This window comes from Gossypium hirsutum, chromosome A13 (assembly GCF_007990345.1).
Source record: "Gossypium hirsutum isolate 1008001.06 chromosome A13, Gossypium_hirsutum_v2.1, whole genome shotgun sequence".
NCBI lineage: Eukaryota > Viridiplantae > Streptophyta > Magnoliopsida > Malvales > Malvaceae > Gossypium > Gossypium hirsutum.
In genome coordinates, this window is record NC_053436.1 from 89,698,998 (window position 1) to 89,708,845 (window position 9,848).

The 9,848-nt window shown below is 31.3% G+C and overlaps 1 long non-coding RNA gene across 2 annotated transcripts; it reads right to left on the reverse strand.

Annotated features, from left to right (window-relative positions):
* Positions 1 to 550: 550 nt before the first annotated feature.
* Positions 551 to 9,125, reverse strand: LOC107895140 (uncharacterized). Of its 2 annotated transcripts, XR_001683426.2 has the most exons (4): positions 8,907 to 9,125; positions 8,748 to 8,831; positions 1,518 to 1,732; positions 551 to 846 (listed from the first exon to the last, which is right to left on the reverse strand). It is a non-coding gene; the product is annotated as an uncharacterized lncRNA (long non-coding RNA). The 2 variants fall into 2 exon arrangements; XR_001683427.2 differs by lacking the exons at positions 551 to 846; positions 1,518 to 1,732 and adding an exon at positions 6,773 to 7,282.
* Positions 9,126 to 9,848: the final 723 nt, after the last annotated feature.

Below are 9,848 nucleotides of genomic sequence, written 5' to 3' on the forward strand. Positions count from 1 at the left end.
CTTTATAATCATTCATTAAAAACTCTTTAAAACGAAGACGAGATTTGATGTTTGGCAATTTGCGGAATCGTGTCTTAACATGTTGGGTTTGTAACACCACTCGCCCGCATCCGACGCCGGGACGGGGTTCGAGGTGCTACCTGACTTTTACTAACACTTCTATACTAAACAGGGCCATGAAATCTCAAATAATTAAAAACTTTTCTTTTCACATACAATTTGTCCCATATACGGGCTTACGAGGCCCAAAACTTACATCTGGAGTGGTTCGGGACCCAACCGAGAACTCATGAAAAACTTAGAAAATCTCTTGCATCAAGGCTTCATACGCCCGTGTGGGTATAGAGCACGCGCCCGTGTGCTAGGGACACGCCCGTGTGCTAGGGACACACTCGTGTCCCGAACCCGTTTCCAAAAACCTAGACAAATACAAGGCTATTTTCCAAGCCATTTTGTCACACTTACAACAGATGCACGCATACTTATACAATAACATACAACATGGCAAAATTAGGTACTTAAACATTCCTAACATGTCATGATTATGGAAATTTCACATGCAATAGATATCATAGATTTTACTCACATCTTTACCACATTCATGCTATAATCATTATAAACTCATCACATAATACCAAAGCACATGCATGCATAATTAAAATGGATTTACAACCCGATAATCAAAATAGGCCAACACATATTGCTAAAGCCATATCACATACTCTAATATTTAAACTCCTATACATGTCATAGGCTCAAAGTACTTGAAATCACTACACCAATAATGTTAGCTTGACAGTGTGATAATATCTCCGACGAACTCCAACCCGAGCTAACCTGGCAACCCTAGGAAACATGGGAAAGAAGGGGGGTAAGCTTTCTCTTAGTAAGTTCATATGAAAACAATAAGCAACTCATTAACTTGTTTTTATCAATATTTACAACATATTCTCAAGTTCACTACAAGCTATCTTTCTGAGAAATAGTCACTAAATTATTTATATCTGGAGCTACAAAACTCCGAATTATGTTCCGTTAATTTTCCATGAAACTAGACTAATTTTTCTTTCTTCCATAAAATTTCCATAATTTTTGGTTCAGCCAAATAGTACATTTTATTCCTCAAAGTTACCCCTGATTCACTGTCAGATAGTTCCGACCCTTCGGTACTAAAGTTCAATTATCTCATAGTACAAGATTCGAATAATGTTCTCGTCTATTTCCCTTGAAACTAGACTCATATTTCTACTTACTAATTTTTTTCTAGAATTTTTGGTTGGGCCAATTAGTACAGTTTATTAGTTAAAGTCTCCCCTGTTTCAGGGTATGACCACTTTGACCCCTGTGCACTACGAACCAAATTTCTCCCTGTACAAAATTCCAACAACCATGCCGTTTATTTCCCCTAAAAATAGACTCAATAAGGAATCCATGCATGTAAGGTATGACTCTTAATAATTGTTTTACAATTTTTGGTGAATTTATAAAGTCAAATTGCTTATCTATAAAAGTCTAACCTCCTTTCCCTCATTGCCGCAGCACCTGTGAAAGTGGCAGCAAGAACCAAAGCACCTACAAGAACAGCCAAAGCAACCAACGACTTCTCCTCCGAAAGACCATACATAAGTGATATTTCCTTCGTCCTTACCCACAGTTGCGGGTATATATGTCGTGCCTTGCAACCCGATTTCTAACTCGATAGTTACAGAGTGATCTTGAATTTATTCAGACCCTGTTTCACAAGAATTCAAATATCACACAATATGGAATTCTTTTTCTTCCCCTGTTTCTTTCATGTGAAAATAGACTCATTAAGCTTTAATCCCATATTTTATTCTGCCTCTAACTCATTTTCCACTATTTTTAGTGTATTTTCAAAGTTACACTACTGCAGTAACTCAAATCTGTCAAGGCTAAATTACTCATTCATGATCATTGTTCACAAAATTAATACAACATCATTTGTATAATCATCACCGAGACATTCATATCACATTTTCATTTACCATCTTACCATTTTGTTGTTATGTCGAGTTTTCAACCCGAGGGTTAAGTACATACCTGTTCAAAGTATCCATTTCACAACATTTATCAATACGTCCCTTTCATCTCGAGTATTCCTTCATTTGAGTAGAATTTTACCCATTGAACACATCGGACTATAATTCGGATACATGGAAAGTTTGCACATAAGTGCCACATATATAGCCAAGCTACCATGTAACCCGCCCATAAGTGAACTCGGACTCAACTCAACAAGCTCGGACGTTCGCATCCATAAGTGAACTTGGACTCAACTCAACGAGCTCGGATGCCTAGTTACATCTCACGAACTCGGACTCAACTCAACGAGTTCGAACATTCGCATCCATAAGTGAACTCGGACTCAACTCAACGAGCTCGGATGCCCAAATATTCCAGTGACATGTCACTTGTATCCTAATCTATTCCTAAGGTTCAAGGGGACCTTTTTCCCAATCATGTGTCTCAACCATCTTCTACGGAATGCCGATACCAATACTCGGTAGTATTTCACATTTTCTAAGTATATCATATAATTTGACATATTATCAAACAATTATTACAAGTATAATATCTCATAATAATTATCATATCATTTAAATAACATCAAAACATTTAAAATAATAACTATGTTACCAACATTTACATATGAACTTACCTCGATACCACAAAGGTAAAAAAAGACGTAATTATCCCTTAATCGATTTCTTTCCGTTCTAGGTCCAAATCTCGATTTTCATCATCTAAAAATATCACATTCAACTTATTAAAACAATGTACTGATCAAATTAGTCCATTGACAACTTGAGCAATTTTTACAATTTTGCCAAAATTACCAAATTACCCCTAGGCTCGTAAAATAATTTTTATCACATTTCTTTCCTCCTTGAGTCTAGATGAACCATTTTCATAACTATAGCAACTCATAATTTCAAATATTTCACACATTTACAACTCATTTTACAACTTAGCAATCTAGCCCTTTTAAAGGTGTTTTCATGCAATTTCTTTCACAAAAGTTGTTTATTAGACAACTAGGACTCATAATCTTCCATAAAAACACAGCAAACAACACATTTACTCTCATGGAAAAACCCTAGACTCTTCATCATTTTGCAAAATAGACCCCTCATATGAAAGCTCATGCTTTAGGGGTTCTAAAAATGTAAAAATCATCAAGAAAGACATTAAAAATCACTTACTAGCAAGGGATGTAAGTGGTTGATATTTCAGAGCTTTTCTGCCATTTTCAGTGGAGGAGAAAAGAAAAATGATAGCTTTTTCTTTTTAATTTGTTAATAATAAAACTAGTCAAAATTGGTGACCAACTTCACCTAATTTTGACTTTTCAACAATTTTTTTGTCTCCCATGGCCGGCCATCACAATTTCAATGGCCTAATTTCACTTTAGAGACCCCCAATTTAAGATACAAGGCAATTTAACACCTTTAGGTATTAAAACACAACTTTTACCTTTTACGCGATTTAGTCCTTTTTCGAAATTGGACTAGAAATTGCTAAAATTAACTTACCAAAATTTACATGCACTTATAAAATTATATTATAACACATAAAATAATACTAAAATAATTTTCTCTGGCCTCAGAATAGTGGTCCCGAAACCATTGTTCCGATTAGGCCCAAAATCGGGCTGTTACAGGGTTGCAATTTTGCATTTGCTCAAAATAATCGAATATCACTTCAAAATTTCACTCATATCTTTTAAAATCCCTTAAACGAAGGCGATATGCGATTTTTGGCAATTCGTGGAATCGTGCCCTATCGTGTTGGGTTGCAATTTCTCGTTTGTTTAAAATAATCAAATATCCCTCCAAAATTTCACTCAGGTCTTTTAAAAATCCTTTAAAACGAAGGTAATACTCGGTGTTTGACAATTCGGGAATCATGCCCTATCGTGCTGGATTGTGATTTCTCATTTGTTCAAAACAATCGAATATTCCCTTAGGTTTTCATTCATGTTTATTAAAAACCTTTTAAAACGAAGGCGATGTTCGATGTTTGGCGATTTGATAATCGAGCCCTATCGTGCTGGGTTGCACTTTTTCATTCGCTCAAAACAATCGAAGATTCCTTCAGAATTTCACTCGTATTTTCTAAGGTGAGGCAATGTTCGATGTTTGGAAATTTGAGGAATCGTGCCCTACTGTGCTGGGTTTCGATTTTTCGTTGGACCAAATAGTTGGGCATCCTTTTGTTAATTTCAAATTATAAACTTTCGGATGTCGAAACAAGAAGATTTTTAGCAACCAACTCGGTTTATTCAAATGTTATTAACAGAACCGCATTTCAAAAACATTTTTAATTTTAGACATAAGGACAGCATTTAATCGATTTGGTACCAATTTTGGGCGTAGTGAGGGTGCTAATCCTTCCTCATACATAACCGACTCCCGAGCCCATTTTCTCATATTTTCGTAGACTAGAATCGTTGTTTTAGTGAACCAAAAAATGTTTAATTAAAACAACCAAATTCTTAGGTGACCCGATCACACCAAAACAAAAGGATCGATAGTGACTCCATGTATTTGTTTTTCAAAAGTCGGTTCCTCCCGTTTTTCATTAAAATTAAAATTTTAAATAAAAAGGGGAGTTTCGACACCTACAATTTACAAAACATAAAATTCCTAATAAATTATGAGCTTAATAGAACTATTTGGTATTTAATGTTAATTCTTACCTTCCGGAATTCTTAATCCTCTTGGGTCTGAAAGTGCATCACTTAAAATACAAGAATCATGTGTACTACCTTCCCAACCAGCTAGAACATAAGAAAATTTCAAATCAAATATGATGGCAGCCAATACATTTTGTGTCGTCCCCCCTTTACGGTTACGAAATCTTCCTTGAATGTTAAGTGGAACGGATGCACGAACATGAGTTCCATCTAATGCTCCAATACAATCTTTAAAATAAGGATAAAATCTTGGATTATTTCTGATTTCACTAGGAGTTGACTCATCAGGTAATCTAATATCTAGTTTATACAATTTCAAAATAGCTCTCAATACAACCCTAAAGTAACGGTGAATTGTCCTAGTTGATCTATAATATCTAGATCCAATCACTCGAAACCTTACATTATGACCAATTATATGTAAAAATATAACTACTTGCTCCCTAATATTCACAGACTTAGTTGATTGTAACAAATTATTCCTACTAAGAATATCACAAAAATTAAAAAAGGCAATCGATTTCATCCTTATCAGATTAATACAATGTTGGTCACCACTATATAAAATACTATTAATATAATTTTCCCTTTCATAATCTCGATTCACACGAGGGTGAGAAGCAATTTCCTTCCTAGTTTTTAATTTTTTAATCTAAAGAGCCCCAAAAGCTAAAACTGAAGCCACAACTCCGACAATTGCATTTTGATCTTGATTACGATCCATCTATACAAAATAATGACACACAAATTTTTGATCACTACAAAAAGGATGCAAGCTTATCATAAGATCACATATATGAATAAAGTTACCATGACTACATACAAATATGAAAATGTTTGAATAAAAATTATAAATCAAAAAAAGAGTTTGAACTTAAAAATAAAACCTGTTTTAAAAATATTTGAGCTTTGGATAAAAAAATTTTAGTCTGAACCCGACTCAAATATTTTAACCTAAAATTTTAACCATATCCCTTTTCCCCTACCCGGTCTCAAGGATTAGCTCTCTTTCTTGAGCTTGGAAGCATTAAGTTAAACCATGAATTTAGTTAAAATTATAAAGCGAAAGAGGAAACTTAAATCAAATAGACAGAATGATGTAAACTAATTCAATATTAATAGTGCAATTTAATTTTATAATTTTGATGGACAAAATACTAGTGGTGGTCAGGGTCCTTCAAACAAGCTTTAAATTAGTGGATTATATTGTTTGTAGTGTCAAATATTTATAATCCATACCCATTATAGTTTGTCTTAAAAGAGAAAAAAGAAAATAATAAAACCAATAATAAATAATTATAATTATAATTAACTTCCAAGTCAAAAACACTTTTCAATATTATATTTATTATTACATGATTATTAAGTGAATTTATTTTTTAAAATTTTAAAAAGTCATACAAATAATTAGATTTAAATTTTTAAATCCAAAAAGTAGAGAGACTAACTTGAAAATAAAAATAAGGATTAAATTTTAAATGTATGTAATGTATAAAGACTTAGAAAAATATATTTCAACATTTAATTTTATTACTATAATTTGGCACAAAAAATAATAATTGTAATTATTTTTTTTGATAATTTAACTAGAATTAAATCAAAATAGAGAGAATAAATTTGAATGCCTTAGAAGCCTGAGGATGGAATAGATTATCTAAAAAAAATAAAAAGATTATCCTATCCTAGTAATATATCTAATAATAAATTTGAATTTAGTCAATGGAATGAATATGTATCCCTACTGGTTGCCTAAAGCTTCCAATTTATTGATTTGATGCAATATGTACGTTAATAATTTTAATATATATGGATAAATAAGTCATAATTTTTTACAAAATATTTTAAATGTTAAATATTAAAACTACATAGTAAATGTAATTCTATAAAATAAGTATCGTTATTACTTGATAATAGTGAAATACTTTATAAGCATCATGTATATAGAATAATTAGTTTTTATATTTTATTTTTTAAAAATATATATTTTATATATCAAATTGGATCATAACATGTTATTAAAAATTTTTTAAATAAATATATAGAAATATAACTATCAATACATCAACTATTAACCTATAAATTTTTGTACCAAAAATTAAATCACATCATTATATTAGAATTTTTCATGAAAATAATAATATTGGTGTTATATACAACTGGCAAAAACAAGAAGGAAAAAAAAATAAAATTTGTATCTGTCATAGGGCCAAAACAGAAGGAAGCTGCTTTGGATTCTTCTTTTAAGAACAAACTAGGATTACAACAAACAAATTATAGTACAAGTCTTGGTACATATATGTCTATAATTAATTTAGTATGGTATTTTTGCCGGTTCTTACATTTACAATTTCCAACACTCAAATTAGCTGTTTTTGGTTGATTTTTAGATAACAACTTATTGAATTATTTCATGGTTTTATGAAATAAATAAATAAACCATACAACAAAATAACAACTCTTTGTCTATATGCCAACTTCGTGCTACCCATGCACCAAATTTATACATGTGAACCATATCTAGCATGTCGGTCGATAACCTCAACATCACATTGCTCCTTCCCTTAACTATTATGTGTTTTCAAAGAAATTACACATGTTATTAACCCTACAAATAGAAAGCAACAAAAATTGAACAAAACAACAAGCACACAAATTTTTGCATGTTATGGTCAACAGAGTAGCAGAATTCAATCATGTAAAAACAAAAGCAACATCCATTATCGATTGTCAAAAACAAACGGAGCCTAAGAAACAAGCTACCAAGTCAGTTCAGTTTTCCAGCTACAATTCCATATCAAGAAATTCAAAACAACCAAATGAAAACTGAAAAGCAATACTCTGATTAAATTAAAAAGTAGGACTAAACCCCAAGTTTCGATTCCTTAAATAATCGAGGTGGACAGTGTTAGTGGCAAAAAAAACTCATTTTCAAAACTAAAATTTATTTCCAACATGAACAGAAAGACAAAAGCTATTTGGCATGTCTAATATGAAGTGGTTACAAATAAACTTACAACTAATTAATTGCAGCAAACAGCAAATTGCAACAAACAACTATTCGGCATTAAAAGGCTAAACCAAATTGCAGCAAACAACAAAACCAAACAAGGTCTTGTGAAAAAAAAAGCAGAATAAATCCAGAACAGCTTATCCTATAAATGCTGCTTGCTAAGACTGGTCTTTTTCCCCAGAAGCGTCATAAAAGTTTTAAAGTTTTAAAGAACATTCATCATTACTACCAATTGACCACCAAAGAGAAAAGAGAAGAGGCTCTCATGCTTGATCCTTTGATTCTAAAATCGATCTAACTAATGTATATATGTCAAGAAAATCACTAGTCCTTCATTTGAAAAACATGCTGCTATTTCATTTCAATCAACAGAAATACAAAAGCAGACCATTCTCTTGTTTCATTATGTTTGGTTAAAACTCGGGCAAAGACTAGTAAAGTTCATAGCTTTTCAACGAGAAATAAGAACCAACCCAAAGCTAAGAATGAGAATTAAAGGTAAAAAAGTTCATGGCACCCAAAACCCAAATAAGTTTACCGAATCTTAAAACTTAAAGCTTCTTTATCTTATCATTGACCTAAGCCTGGGCGTATGAGGCTTTCTAACTTTGTTTTTAGTAAGGAAACTCTGTTTCTTTTCGACTCTGTTAGTGATCCCGAATCGAGCTTGATACCTAGTGGGGATTATTGCGTTGGATTGATCAGTCGATAATCCCCTTATGACTTCAAGAAGAGACAAAAGGTCAATGTTTTATGTGAAAAAAAAAGGGTCTTTAAGATCTCTTAATCTGGCTACTGGTGCAAGCTTCTAGCTTTCTAGATGGGACTTTCTAAATGAGTTGATTCTCCTGCAAATCCAGCCGAAATGATTTCTTCAACTCTAACTAAAAATACTTATAAAAGGGGTTTTTGTTTTTGGTAAGAAGGAATGCCCTAGTTTCGATTATTAGTAGAATTGCAGCAAACAACAACAAATTGCAGCAAACAACAAACAGAGGAAGTAGAAGGAAGCAGAGTTACCTGGATGAAGAAGAAAGAAAATGAAGAACGGCTTGGCTAGGAAAGATTGGTGAGAGTTGGAACCACCGAAACGAAACAGTAGCCCTGAGAAAAGAAGATTTGTGAAAAGCTAGGAAAAAATGAAATTAAAAGATGATAGAAGAAGTAGGAGGAACGTACCTGGATGGAGAAGAAACAAGATGAAGAACGGTGTAAGGGGGAAGCCTGATGAGAGTTGGAAAATGTCTTACGGAAAAAAATTCTGTAAGACATTTTCCTTAAAACCTTAGGCATTTTACCCGTGATTGTGAAAATATTTTCCCCATGTAAAAGCTTTTCAGTCAAACAAACACCAGAAAATCAAGAAAACATTTTCCTGGCAAACAAACACACCCTTAGTTTTTTTTTTGTCAGTTAACTGTTAACGATTTTTCTTATACTCAGTATTTTTATTTTTTATTTAATATTATTTTATTTAAAAATAATAATTAATAATTATTTTATTTATATAGATAAAATGATAAATAAGTAATTAAAAATATATATTTTATATATATAGTTATGTTAAAATATATATAAATAAAGAGATTATTAATTAAAAGTATTACTAACATTACGATATATATAAATTATATTTTTATTATATAATTATATAATTATTATTTTATTTATATAAATAAAAAATTTATTAATTAAAAAACTTTAAAATTAATATATTTATTAATTAAAAATAAATAATAAAACAATATTAAATAAAAAATACAAATATGAGTAGGAGAAGAATCAAACCTGAATGTTAAAAATAAAACCACTAACCTTTAACAATCTAACTAAAAAACCAATGCAATAAAAAAATATTTTGTAAAAAGTACTTTTTTAATATGCATTTTTTGTTTCTTTCCTTAAAATCAAATTATTACCTTAATTTTCTATTTTTTTATTAGCTAATTTTCCCTTTTTTTCTCATTCAAAAAATTATCATTTCACTGTGCTTTGCGCTTTTTTGTTGCGTCCCAAAATTGTTCATCGCAATAAAAACATAATATCGAATGTTTATAACTTTCACATTTTGTGTTAGTTTGATCTTTATTATTTCAAGTTAAATTTTGCCATTAAATTTTT